A 15,858-nucleotide genomic window follows, 5' to 3' on the forward strand; every position below is an offset into this window, starting at 1 on the left:
CTAAGAATATGCAATTTCCGAATGAACAGCTGAAAGTCCTGGAATAAGTTGCTAAGACTAAGACTTGTATTTCAGAAATGAAATTGATATATATATATATATATACTTTTAATGTCTTTAATATGCTACTGACTTTGTGTGCTGGTAACACAACAGTTTAACATAGAACGGATGCAAAACTATAGGGAAAAAAAAATTATGTTTATTGCAAGAAAGGTTGCTTCGCTCTAAGACAATCCACAGTTTTAGGGCCAAATAACAATAAACAATTCCGGTGACAGGTTATTCGGTCCTTCCATCTATCTAGAGCACACCACCAACACATTAAGACATCACGAAAGTATAGTTAGTGACCAGGTGTGCACGCATACTGCGTCTATGGTCGCCTGCAGTCACAATTACCACCAAAAAGACACGAAACAGGAAACATATGATTACGTCATTTTGCAATCGGCACGTACTTTAGGTAAATGTTATGAATATTTCATCCAGAAGATAGAATGTAGACAATAGGTCCGAGAAGACAAGGGAGGAAACTTATGTCCCTCACACCCTAACCCCCTGCAGGGAGGCATCTGTTCATTCTGCCATGCAGAACTCCGGTGGTTATGTAAGTGAGAAAATTAGGGGTTGCAGGCGTGATGTGGAGAAAAGACATGACTGCATGTTCGTCCACTTTCGTTTGTCTGAGGGCAACTGGGTGTGACTGGAGATGGACGTCAATTAGAGTTATCGCTACAGCCGGAACACAACATCTCTATTCCTCTCATGCCTTGCAAGTGATGTTCGAAACGGATATAAATGACATGCAACTATTGCAGGTTCTCTATAAACATTTTTCTTTCTTTCTTTCTTTTTTTATTTCCCCTACCCATCCACCCACCCACCATCGCCTTAGTAATGGACTCAGCCGGACAGGAAGTTGTGACTATATGCTATAATATAACAGATTCAGATTTGTGAAAAAGTAGGCACTGTAAATTAATGATATATATATATATATATATATATATATATATATCGTAATAAAATTCATATACTTGAAAATATCATATCTAACTTCTAAATTGAGTTATTCAAAATTAAAAATCTTTTATTTCTCTAACACCTTAATAATAATATTTTAATCAGCAGATTTAAAATTTTATTTATAAATATCCACCTAGGTTACATTTTCTGAATATTAATAAATACATCGATACATGTGTAAAATTACGAGCAACTGAAGAATTCTGTACTTGAAGAGTATACATCTGTTAAAAATCTTTACCTGAAAAAGAAAAAAAAAATGATGAATTACTTACAATTTCTAAGGAATATAGATTCGATGAATAACTGGGAATACTTTTAGAATATTAATAAATTAAAAAAAAATGGGACTCAGTTTAAAGTAAAATCTTAAATCATTAAAGAATGATGAGTCGTTCATGTTTGTTGCCAAGTGGTATTAATCTGCAAGTTGATCGAAAAAGGAGGGAAACGAGATGTCGTTGACATCAATGATAATCAACACGCATACAGACCTTTATCTAGAACCATGGATGAAGTCATTGTACATTGGGGATTCTGTTTTCCAGAACAAACTGTCTAGGAAACCGAGACTAGCATACCAAATGAGATACATTTTAACAATTACATACAGAGATCATAGGTTACAGAAACGCCCTCTGGTGGTATAATCCAGAAATTAATATTATGTCGATTCGTGAATAAAGATGCACAAATTCAAATGGAGAGAAGAAGCAAAAATTAAAAAAAGAAAAGAAAGCTTATTTACTGACAACGCTGTCTTCACGCTAGTTAGTACATATTTTCAGCAGGATGAAGTTTAATATTATTTCAAAAGAAAATGTGTAAGAAAAAAAAAAAGAATTCAATAGCAGACCGTCAAGAAAAAACATCGATTGATTCAGCCAGAGAGGCATGCGATGAGATTGTAAGGATAGAAAAATCCGAACTCCAAGGACCCAGGAAGCTAAAGCAATGGTCAAGGAAAAGAAGAACGCGTATCGAAAGTTCCTGGCAAGTAAGCCAGTTTGTGCTCTTAGAGAATGCAAGGAAAAATGTAAGCAAGGGAAGCACTATGTAAAACTAGCTGAACAAAAGTCATGGGAAGACGTTGGTAAGAACACAGAAAAAAATTGTCAATAGGTGGGGAAATATTCCGCGGACTATTGAAAAAGCTTAGAAATGGAGGAAAGAGTATTATATTGAAAAATTTGAAACAGTCAAAACCAGACTTAAACCTTCAAGACTCGATGACAGATCCTGAAGAAAACATTTATTGATTCAGCTAGAGAAATATAATAAAGGTGAGATGGAAATTAAAGATATTCTACGTGTCTGGAGTAATTGCTTTGAAAGATTTCTAAATGAAACAAGCATTAATAGAAAATATTCAAGAGGAATATAACCATGAGTACATATTAATACTTGAGGCAGAAAAACCATCAAACCCTGAAATGTGGAAATGCAGCCGGAATAGAATATACACGACCAAAAGTGATCAAATATGGAAGTATAAAACTTTTACTATGCTACACGACATCATTTAGAATACCTGATCAAAAATCGACTTCGGATGGCTGAAGTAGAGTCTCATAATACGTATTAAAAGGGAAAGAAAACTAAATGTGAGAATTACAGAATTTCCCTACTGAGTGTTCTTGGCAAGGTTTATGCAAGTATGAGAAAACAGCTAAGAAAAATTATGAAAGTGAAACTTCGAGAAGAACAATCTGGGTTCAGACCAAATACAGGTCGTCAGAACCAGATTTTCGCTTTAAGACAGATGGATAATCATGAGAATATAACAAGGATCCGTATTTAAGTTTCGTAGATCTGGAAAATGCATATGACAAGGTGCGAAGAGAAAATCTGAGCAGAACGCCACAGTTATGTGGTGCAAATGTCCCACTTACACCACATATAATACACAGTCTAAATTTGAGTTTTAAGTCGGCAGTTAAAATTGACGGAGGTACAGGAAGACATTATTAGAGGAAAGTGGTATTAAACCATATCAAAATTGGAGATATTAATATCAGATTCTTACTTTATGCAGGCGATCTTATTATTCCTAAATAAATCCAATACAGGTCTGAATGACTTGCTAATTAAATTGAATAACTGCTGTAATAAATTTGGTATGAAACAGCAATAAAAGACAAAGACAATGAAAACAAGATTTCAAATATTTAAATATTTCAGCTATTTAGGCACAGTTTTAGTAAGCATAGAAAATTAAATATGGGAATAGATAACAGAATTAGAAATCTGGTATAGTAAGGAGTCGATTGAATATATATATATATATATATATATATAGACTCAGAAAAAAATTAATCGAGAATTAAACTTGCTGTATATAAGAATAGTGTTCAAAGCAATCTTAACTTGTGGATCTGAGAGCTGGGTTACAAGTAAAACAGCTATCAGAGACTAATACGCATATATGACACTTCTGAGAAAAATGAAGGAAATGAACAGATGACATCACTGACAAAATTCATATTAAAATGGAGGATATTAGAAAGGAACTCTACATTGATAGCATTCAGGAAGGTGAGCCGAGCTAATCTGAGATGATATATCCTTAAACAGAATGGTAGAGGAATGATTTACAAAAACAACTTTTTTTTTTCTTGCCAGGATGACAAAATAAAGACCAATCTTGATGGATTGGAAATTAGTAATGACAGAATTGTTTCATGTAGTGCTATCTATCGTGTTCACCCCCCCCCCTCCGAGGGTACATATCAGGAATTTTATTATGTTGATGATTGAAGAAGAGTGTAATAATAATAGTAATTTCATCCTGTTTAATTAGAGCTGGTTGAAAATAACTAGATTTTTTTGCCGTTACACTTGATAAACTTTTCCGTGAAAAAGTTTACCAAGTGCTCATAATACAACTTTATATGATTTTATAAAATTCTGAAAAGCTTCTCCTTTTATTGGAATCCATGCTAACAGGTCATAGACAAATACAAGAAACATAATAAGAAATAATTTTAGGTTTAATTTTATAAGAAACGTTTCAAATGTTATATTTTAATTTCTAGTATTCATTTTCATTTCATTACATCCGTAGCATCGCTCTCAGCGAGTACCCACCTATACCTTCATTACTTCTCTCACACACAGAGAACTAAACTAGATGGCACCACAGTCGCACGTAGCCTCTATGTGTTTTTGAAGAACCTAACGAAATGAATTTTAACTTATTGCAGGTAAAGGTTCGGAGAAAAACCAAATTCACTCGACAGGGACAGTTAAGTGAAGAAAAATTTCTCTAAAGGGGTTTTTATTTGTTAAGAATCCCTCGTGGCAAAATTATCTTCGGGTTTCTTATCTACTGAGAGATTAAAATTGCTATTATAAAACAAAAAAATTGAAAAACATTAAGAATCGCAGGGGTTCAAATCCGAGGGGAGGGAGAGGGGGGACATCTTGCAAACTGTCGCTGTTTGGCGACAGATTCTCAAGGTGGTGTCTGCTTTCGTCTAATGAAAAATTCACCTGACACAAATTAAGCTGGGTGCTGTCACGGTAGGTGTGTCTATGGATATAGTGCGTGGTTGCTATGCAACGCTTATCAAGCCTTTTCCGTGCAGAGAGTGGACCATCCAGGAGCAACTGCCAGAAATGCTGATATTGTCACTAGGCCATTATTCACCGGCTGTCACATGAGTCTAATGACCACGCGAAGGGGCGGAGACAGCTGACAAGCCTCTCTCTCTTTTTCAAAATTTCTTTCTATAATGTACTGTAAAAAAAAAAAAAAAAAGTGCAGGTAGAAAATATATCAATGAACTGATAGGAACCATCTCTTTACAAATACCTATCTGACACCCACATTGCGATATGTAAGAAGATGGATGTCGTAATATTTAACACAGAAAAAAAATCTAGACTTGGTCAGTAAACCTATAATTGATATTGCAAATTATTTTTTTTATTTCATTGTAACGAAACAGAATAGAAGAAAGAAATAGAAGTAACAAAAAGATGATGATGGGTGGGTCCAGTAATTACACACTTGCAACATCCTCTGTACTGACCAGGTAGTATTTAGCCACAAGCAATGCCGTAAGTATTATTCATACTAAACTTTAAGAAACCGATCATTCATGACATGCATGTAATAGCCTAGGTATCTATGAGACTCACTGCTACATCCATTCTTTGAACTCACTTGAGTCAAAGAGGCTGTAACCAATACAAATGCAACTATTCTTTGATTGGATTTCAATCTAGGTGTTTTCAATTAAAGCTGTCCATCTACGTGATTTGCTACACTTTCTTCTTGCTACTAAATTAGTAAAGCAAATTACATAAAAATTATATATCATTTTTATGTAATAAAAATAAAGTGCACGGTGATCCGATTTTATTCTAACTTTAAATTCGTATTCATTTATCAAGAACGAAAATGTAAAACTGATATCCCATCTGTCAAAAGACACCTGCAACTCCATGAAATACAAACACACTTCTCTACCCACATATTGTAATAACTCACTGACAATTTCTTTTCTGTAGTTTACATTATCCACAAATATAGTATTCAATCTGACGCCTCAGTAATGTGGGTGTAACAGAAGCATTAGCATTTATGTTATGCTAATATGATTCTTTGAAAGTTAAAGGAATTCGAACACGGTGTCTGTGGAATCACCTTTGATAGCATAATTTGAAACATAAAAAAAAATATTTACACGCTATACTGAAATGATTTATTTCCAAGGCTGATATTTATTTATAATATTATTCATCAACAGATGCATGAATTTTGAGTTAAATAAACTTTTGGAGCATTCTTAAATCAATCATTTACATTATTATTATTACGTATTATCTGTTCCTCATCTCCTTGCTCACACCTTCCTTATAAAGCTTCCACGAATCACCTCTTGTTTTCCCTTTTGTTCTTCCCCATTCTATGCAAAACATCATCCACATTAATCTAGTAACAACCCCCTTAATAACTTATATGTCGCAATCATATCCCACTCCTCCTCCTTCTCCTCCTATCCACTAGTCTTTGCAATTTACATTTCCTCAATCTGTCTTCATACTCAACATGCCAGAGACCAGAAACCATCTTAGTCAATCGTCTCTGGACCTTTTCCAGTATCTCCTCATCCTTTTTGAAAATCAAATCTCTGCACTATAGTCTATATGTGGCTTAAACAAAGCCTTATATAGTGGAACCATTACATCCTGACTTCTACACTTAGTGTCCTCGGCATCACTGCCATGATCCGTTGTCCTGTCTTCACGAGTCTAGCAATGTGTCTTCGAAATTTTAAGTCCTTATCCACAATCCCTATCACTCCTTCCAAGATATTGCCATCAATTGTATACCTGCATTTCATCTTTGCTTACCGACTTCACACTTTGCAACGTTGAACTGGTACCCCCAGTGACTTGCCCATTTAGACAGCGCATTCAAGTGCTGCTGCAAAGCCACGGCATCCGCTCTACTCTTGATAGCTCTTCCCATCTTTACATCATCTGAAAACAACTGAACATTACCATTCAGACCCCTCCTAATATCATTAATATACAAGTTGAAACACAGATCTTTAGGGTACACCATTTGTAACTTTCCTCTTCTGGGATATCCCTCCTCCATACACAACTTGCTGATACCTATTAGACAGCCAATCTCTTATCCAACATACTAACCTACTATCTAATCCCATGCTTTCCAGTTTAATTACCAGCTTATCATGTGGAAATCTATAAAAGGCCTTTGCAAAATCTAAATATACCACTGTATATGCAACACCCTTATCCAACGCATTTGTCACTTTATTATAAAAAAAGCAAACAGATTACTAAAACACGATCACCCTTTAGTAAACTCATGCTGGCCATTAAAGAAGCTGCTGCTGTTATCATTAACTTCTCCAATACTTTAGCTACAACTTCAGACACACAGGCTGGTCTATAATTCGAAGCTTTAGTCTTATTCTTATCACCTCCCTAATGAAGTGGAACGACCTCACCCTCTTTCCACTCCTTTGGAACTCGGCCCAGTGCAAGACTCATGTTGAAAAGGTGTTGTTAACTCTGCAGAGCATTCCTTCAAACACACAATGATATATTATCAAGCCCTAATGCCACACACACACACACACACACACACACACACACACACACACACACACACACACACACACACACACACACACACACACAATTTTATCATTCAGATAATGAGAATATTTAGATAGATCTACCTTTTAGTTTCAATATTCTCAAATATATGTAGAAACTGTAATAACATCTACATATATATAGATCTATCTTTCGCTTTGATACACCGCGCACACACACACACACACAACCACTTAATTAAACACCTAAAAACAAATAGAAAACATATCTACCTTTCAACAGCTGCATTCCAAATAATAATAAAGATAGAAATTTTTTTTTTTTAACCTTGGGTATAATATACGTTAAAGATACCAAGCTATTTTTAAATATAAACCTGGTTTTTAATCCATTTCCCAAGTAAGCAAACAAACAAGTAAGTCAAGTTTGTGCCTGCAAGTTTGCACTACTTGCAGGCGCAAACTTGACTTACTTGGGAAATGGATTAAAACCAGGTTTATATTTAAAATAGCTTGGTATCTTTAAATAATAAAGATAATTTTTAAATTATTTTAGATAAATTCTAGATTAATAAGTTCTCTCAAGTTTATTTTATTATTTAAGTAGAAAATTAGGGTAAAAGATTCACATACGGTTAATCGCACTTAGATTTAACTTTCGTGAATAGCAATATATTACTATTTCAAGTAATCCACACCCTTTTTGACATAAAGATGTCATAAAGATGTCGTTTGTAGCCAGACTGGTTAAGTACCAGAAACAAAATATATTTCTTTAATTATTAGCACGTTTAAGCATTAAGTAAAATTAAATCTCTGGCAAATATCACTCATAATTATGTTAAATAAACACTCCCTTTTTATTATTAAATGATTACTAATCCGAGATATGTATTTCGGATAGAACAAATTTAGTTTTACAATTCTTAGTCATGAATTTTGTCGAAAATTGGAAATTATGTGTATTTTGGTCTGAATAAAACAATCATGGCTTCCACTTCTATATATTTCACAATATTGCATTGCATGTGTGTTGTAGGGTCTGGTTAATATAGCTGTGCTGGGAGAGAGGATAACTTAAGGTGCAATACGACAAAAAATGAAGATAAGCTGAGAATAATTTTTCCTTGAAATCCCAATCTTTTCAGCTGAAGATAAGCTAGATACTCTCATGCATCAGTGGTATGATTTTCCTCTTGAAAACAGTTTTTTATCATTCGTAGAGTACCCCAAAATGGACAATGTAGAGTACACGTCGATGATAGAAATAACTGCTCTTTCTTAGTATAAGGGGGTTAGAAAATGGCAAGTTATTTGTCAGTAACAGTGCATTCAACTTCATATGCGAGTTTCTGACGAGATGGATTTAATTAATTTTTTTTTTGTTCTCCCAGCGGTGATCAGATGAGTATCACCATACTTATGGTCTTCCTTATTTTAGTTGTTCTTGATCAGAGTACAATGTTTGACTTGTCGTAATTTCTTTTGAGAAGTTTAGCAGTCATAGTGGTCTTCAAATTAATTCCTGTTATTACGAAGAAGGCGTACGATCCTAACTATCCCCGTCTTTTCAGGACATCATTTTCCTCTAAGAATCTTTTATACGAAATCAACTTAATAATACTTTTGCCACCATACTTACCATAAATGACACTGCCTTGCTATTTTATGTCCAAAATACTTATGATTTATTATCAGTAAACGGTTGTACAGACTCTGTGAAATAGCACACTTCAGAGAGCCATGAAGAGCACTCCTATTTATAAAGCTAGTTTCTAATACACACACTACAATAAATCTTGGTTAGATCTTCCTATAAAATAAATGCATTATTTAATAAAATTCAAACTAGTTAACACGTACAGTGCTTTTTTTCTTTTCATTTCTTTTATTTGCTGAAGCAGGATTATGCTTTTCGTTATCGTCTGCAAATTTTTGTATTAATCCATATGTTCGCTCCATTATGCACTTAAATGATTTGTGGGGGGGAAATAATGAAATAAAAAAATATTGCTTTTTGACTGTTGTCTTTGCAAAGTACACCAAACCGGTTTTTAACTAGTTGATTAAACAAGTAATTTACTTTAGAAGTTCTTACACCTCTAATAATATATTATCTGAAATATACTTAATTTATTATTGACGTTTAAAGTAAATAAGAGATGATCAATCGACCGTGAGATGCGGTGATTGATTCATTCAATCCCATACCCTTGGAGGGTAATGGATGGCAATGCTGTAGCTAATGAAGTTCTAACTGAGGCTCGGCTATTGCTGTTACTCTCCTGCCATGATCAGAGCTTTAATTGCTTAATAACACCTTATCCATACACTGTCCTCTACAGATAACGGGGAAGATGAAAAGCATTCTTGCTTCGCCCCTTTAAGCCAGTCCTTATAAAGACTATAAAGTAAATAATTTTTTTTAATAAAACAGCATCTTTTAAGATGCTGTTTTATTTAAAAAAATCCTTTTGCTTATTAAAATACTTTCAGATTTTATTATAAAAAATACTTTCAGATTTGAGATAATGATCTTAAGATTAAATATTATACGTAATTTTAGATATCTCAGATTTTTCTGATAATGTACTTCAAACATTCTACTTCTTAAGTATTTAAAATACATCTAAAATATAGCATACCGCCTTAAAAATTTATCTTAAAGCATTTAAGATAAATCGTGTGCGATTTTCAAATGCTCTTGCGACTGTCATTTTTCTAATTGCAGTTTCGTCATTGCTGCTTTTTCAGCATGGGTAAGCTTGGATTGTTCATTCAGTGATCTCAGGACTATATAAATATCATATTTTGCAACTGGAGATAAATGTTGCAATTCCGCTATAAGCTTGCAACTTCTGATGGCATTACAGCAGTGAGGCCATTGATATTTCCAAATAATTTTGCATACCTGGTTAACCAAATTAAATCTAGTGATGTGATGAATGATCAGGGTGATGTGATCCCGTAATATGTTCATTTATTATTATTTTTTTTTGTAAAGCTTTAACATCTAAAATGTCCAAATGATATTGTTTTTTTAGATAACTTCTATCTGAATACGTCTATTTTTCCGTCGAAAATAAGCCACTTTTATTTCAAACATATAATTTTTTTTACAAACATTGCACTGCAAAAAAAACCCAGAAAAATACATACAACGTCATTTCTATTTTGCGATAGGTAACATTAGAATAATTGTATATAAATTATTATAAAAATTAAATAGTGTAGTAATTTATTCTAATAAATCTCTGAATTTATTGAATAACAAAACATTTTAATAATAAATTAAAATGTTATAATTTATCGAAAATTATTTCCAGAAAAATTTCTCTGTTATTATATGAAACTAGAAACTATAATAATAAAAAAAAATAACAGGCAAAACAAATAAATGTGTAGCTAAAATTAATATAGGAATATGAGATCTCTCACTAAGGAAAAATATTTCTCTATAGGATGCGGCAAATTAGGAATACTTCACCGAAATCTGAACCATTAACTTTGAACCGAATGAGATATTATGTTACAATAATTGGTGATTCGGTAAATGAAAGCCAACAGTTCGTTAACAGTTATGTTAACGAACTGTTGTAATAGGTAACAGTTATGTGGCATAAAGGCAAGATTAGAGATTTAACCTAATATTAGCAGCTAATATTTCAGTAGAATGGAAATTTACAGTAACAAGAGGAATTTTCAGAAGCAACTTATTTTTGACAATTTTCTGTACGAACAAAGCTCCTCCTCGAAGTCGGAAACAAATGGAACAAAACTATTACCTTATAAATTTGGCAGTGAAACTTAATTTGTAACTTAAATATGTGGAAGTAAACGTTAATATTTACTACTCTTATTTTCCAAATTAATAATAATAATAATAATAATAATAATAATAAAAAGAATAATAATAATAATAACAGATGCCGAAATATTGAATCTGGCTAAATCTGCAAAAGAGTGAATTGATAGTCTTTTGGCCGATTTGCATATTTTACAGAATGAAAAATTGAAGATCTTTCCGTATGAGATCGGCTAACTCATCTTCAGCTGAAAAGTCCCTATTAACGTTCTTAGTTTCCTAGACGGGATTTGAACCCAGATCTCTGTACCAAGGGTTTATCATCGCTACCAAGGGTTTATCAAGGGTTTATAACCGCCCATAGGACGCAAGAGTGAGTTTCTTTACGACTATTTTAAGGAAGATCTGTTAGGCATGAGAAAGGCTTCTTACGTATGTCCATTCTGATCCCGAAAAAATTATTCATAATATTGAACTAATAATATAACAGTGAACTTAATCATTTGCTTATTAATCTACTTAAAAGTTTGCATATTTTACGCAATATTCATTTGGTAACCACTCAAGTATTGCATAATAGATTCAGAATACACTAATTAACACACAAAACATACTGTTCTCATAGTCTTAGATTGTTGTGGTAGTAATTCTAACTAAACCAGTCCAATTTGGATACAAATCTTTAGCTTAAACAACAGTACACTCGACAAATTAGATCTCGTTTCATGAAGGTGCATCTTGCAGCACTCCTGTTGTCTTGAAACTTCTAAAGAGTAAGGTAGCTCAAGATACCCTTCATCTCTTTCCCCTGTACAGAACTGCTACTCTTTTTATACCTCTGTAAACCGTATAAGCAGGGACAGATCCAGTCTTAGATTTTAAGGAGGGAAGATGATCGAGACGTTAGGAGTCATTTAGAAATAATTATTCATTTATAACATTTATTATTTCAGTAATACAACTTAATTGTCACTGATAATCTATTTCAAATTTTAAATGTAATCAGGTGTAATTTTTGTTATGAAATCCCTGTTGTCCCATTTACGTTAGTTCATAGTACTATGGAATATATCTTACATCTTTATATTTATCTTTGTTTTCACTGGTTCTAACAGGAAAATATTCTTAGATATAGAAACAGTAGTTTTTAATTGCACTTATAATGATAAAATAACTTTTTATGTAACCTCATCCACGAAAGAGTGTTAACGTTACTATACATTAGAGTTAAGTGGTACAGTGGGCAGAGTCATATAATCCTGTTTCTTTGCTCTATAGACCCAACATTTTAAAACCACTTCAGGTCACCAGTGAGCAGGATGATAGTCTCTCGCCACATTCATCTACTGTCTGAAGATATTCACAAATATCTGTGCTCACAGTGGGATTCGAACACACAGTCTGTTACTCGTAGAGTGGAAATGCTGTTCAATAGGCCAAACCAGGCTGGCAATGCAGGTTAGAAATATGAATAAAACGATAAACATTAACATGAAGTAATAAGTATCATTTGGATTTGGATTCTCAACCTTTTATGCTTCACGTACTCCCCCCCCTGGAATTGTGTATATATAACTGGCGTAGCCCTTGTATAGATAGATAAAACTATAGTTAGTATAACCATGGTGATAATATAAAACATATATATATATATATATATATATATATATATACACATTAAATTTTGTATTCATACATTACATATATAGATAAACACAAAGAGTGACATAAACAATTTAACAAACGTGTATAGACATGACCTACAGCGCCGCGCTTCGTCACTCAGTTTACTGAAATTAATCAGTATCAGTGTTGCCAACTTAGCCACTTTGTCTAGATCCAGCGACTTTTGAGTTCTCACGCTGTACCCCCCACCCCTAAAATTTTACTACGTACCCTTAAGGGATACGCGTAACATAGGTTGATAACCCCAACTTTAGAAAATAACGAAGGTGTTGTAACGAATGAAAATACCTTACACAATCTAAAACAGAAGTTGAAGAAATATTTTGTAATTTATTTTATATCGATAATCCCAAGAACGCCATAATCTTTTGCTTGATAACATTCTGTTAATGGAAAAAAATCTTTGAACACAAAAAGTTTATCCTCAATAATATATCTGTGGGATATCATCATGCATAGGACTGTAATAAACAGTATTCAGCATAAGTGATAAAAACTGGGTAAATTAATAAAATTTCGAATTATCTTAAGGATAAAAGTATGTAGTTTAATCGTGATGTACTTTATGGATCCGAGAATGAAGAGTGATGGTATTCGAAATGCCTCGGGAAAAAAAAAAAAAAAAAAAAAAAAAAAAAAAAAAATATATATATATATATATATATATATATATATATATATATATAAAGGGTGTATGTAATGTCTACACATCGCTGCAACTGTACTGCATTGAACTTTATTTTTTTATTTTATTTTATTTTTATATTTTGCTAAAGGAATAGTTTTATTTATTTTTAACATTTTAACAAAACAGTTCCATACATCTTTATTTTTGAGCTATTTTTTTACATGAAGTATTAGTGAAGCTTGAGTTGTTATTTGGTCATTTTTTGTATATAGAAAAACTGAAACACGGGTTAACATGCGTTTATTAAGTATTATTAGAGCTTTTCCACTGAAGATGAGTTAGTCTTTTTGATACGGAGATGGAAGAATTTTCCTGGAAACTCTGGTGGGTTTTTCATCTGTAAAAAAAAAAAAAAAAAAAAAAAAAAACTGACCAGATGAACACACACCCAATTAAGTCAGGTGAATGCATTGCATATCTTAATTGCTTAAATTTCCTTTTCGTTTATAGTGAGGTCATTCATATATTTGGAGTTACTCCCAAAGTAGCTACAGTTATATGGCCGATAAACTGTAGTTTCTTTGGGAGTAAATCTCAAAGCACATACGAATGAGGGACATAATGCAACTCACACTACCTAATTCTATGTTTACGATGTTCAGCATACTCTTTTTTCTCAACAGAAATTGATCTGAAAGTTTGTATTTGGCTTACGTGTTTTAGATAGCGACAATCTGGTTAATATTCAAAACCAATTTTATTTGTATGTTTATGTCTGCAAAGCTGTCATTACTTTTAAAAGGAGAAAAGAAATTATACAGAAAATTAAAAATACGATTAGATAATCTCATCTAAATTACCACCCCTTCGTAGAAATTGTTTTAAAGGAATGTTTAAAATATTGATTTTTTTTTATTTACTGATAACAGATTTCTAGTGCTTTATTATGTAATTTTTATTTTATCATTATCGAGTGAATATGGCAATAAAAAATCATCATGCTGCTGACCACATATAACAACTATGGATATAAAGTAAGAGTGAAAATCAAATATAAATATTTGATGTGTTTAAATACTTTAGTTAATAAATTTTATATCTCGAAACTATTTAAAGAAAAAAATGTCAATAAGTGGGGGGGGGGATTGGAACCACTGCACAGAAAATTAACAACTTAAAATGAGGGAAAGAAAAATGCGAACGACATTTTTTGAATGCATCTGAATTGTTTATGAAATGCGAAATTTATCATCCTTTTCTCTGACGTGTATGACTCGAGATCGTAATGGAATCATCTTAACATGCAGAAGGATTATGCTGTTAAGAAAAGTAAGAGTTTAGTTGCTGTACATATGAAGAGTCTCAAAATCAATGACAGCCAAGAACCTCACTTTCAAAGGAAATTATTATATTGGACAATACCATACTTCAATTTGTTATCTAGCTGATTTAAGCATATTTTGAATCATATATTTTAAATCGTATGCTAATATATACTTAAAAGCTCGCTTTAAGAAAAATATGTTTTAAAACTATAAAAGGTGTGCTTAAAAATAAAAAAAAATTGAATAAGCTTTTTTATTATTTAATTAAAAGTAATGCAGTTCTTTTTATCATTTGATATGCATTTAAAATGTTAAAATACTTTTGCAGAAACTAAATTTTTCTCAAAATAAATGACAATTCTTTATTAAATCGAAATTTTAAACAGACATTCTCAACGAGTACGCTCTCAGATGATTGTTTTCTTAGGTGAAACTTGCTTTCAATCTTGATTCAATCCAAGTTTCAATTCACTTGTCTTACTCCAGATGTAACTGTTTGATACAGTAATGTCTACAGATTACGAATACGCTTCAGACATTAATAGCATAGAAGAAGCATAGATAGAAGTACCGAAATGTAAAAGTATTTCGGTACTTCTATCTATGCTTCTTCTATGCTATTATGAATTACCAATTATAAAATGTATTATGAAGAAACTGGAATATCTCATTGTTAACATTCGACAGAATATTAATATTAATATCTCTTCAAAACATCCCTGGAGTTCGAAATCGCGAGAAGTCGAACATTTATTGACCACATTAACTATCATGCCTTGCTTTGTCTTTAAGACTTTTACCACCTCACCAACCACTTTTTTTTTCTGATTACCTCATAGTATTGGAAACAATACAATCAGGTAACCATATCTGTGCACAGAAATCTAAATGTAGTCTGATTAGTATCTTATATAGTAGAATTATCACCCCTTTTTCCGTATTTTTCGAAAACTGCATCTGCAAAGAGATTCTTCGCATTATAGCAGCAATATTGTGGGTAACCTTTACAACTTTTGGATGGGTCCTCTGAACTTCAGTTTCCCATCCATCAGGCTCTCCAGATCCACAGCATCCTCTACCCCTCCTCACGTTCCTCCAATATGATAAATTTAATTCCATTTTCTCTGACCAAAATGCATAACTTTAAACGTAGTAACATTGAAGTCACGCCCTAATCTATTCACTCCTCTTGCAACGGCATCACACGGGATCTTCATGTGATGTAAATTCCTAATTTAGCATTATTAGCAAACAATTTTACTGGCATTCCTTTTCCTAAATTAGCAT

At 32.6% G+C, this 15,858-nt stretch overlaps 1 long non-coding RNA gene across 1 annotated transcript in view; it reads right to left on the minus strand.

Annotated features, from left to right (window-relative positions):
* Positions 1-1,072: 1,072 nt before the first annotated feature.
* Positions 1,073-15,858, minus strand: part of LOC150096819 (uncharacterized) — a 109,496-nt gene continuing 94,710 nt past the window's right edge. Inside the window, exon 3 of the long non-coding RNA XR_016549816.1 lies at positions 1,073-1,270. This is a non-coding gene — a long non-coding RNA (uncharacterized LOC150096819). The remainder of the gene's footprint in view (positions 1,271-15,858) is intronic.

The sequence above is a fragment of the Typopeltis vanoorti genome, chromosome 18 (assembly GCF_054136105.1).
Source record: "Typopeltis vanoorti isolate ZY-2024b chromosome 18, IOZ_Tvanoo_1.0, whole genome shotgun sequence".
Lineage (NCBI taxonomy): Eukaryota > Metazoa > Arthropoda > Arachnida > Uropygi > Thelyphonidae > Typopeltis > Typopeltis vanoorti.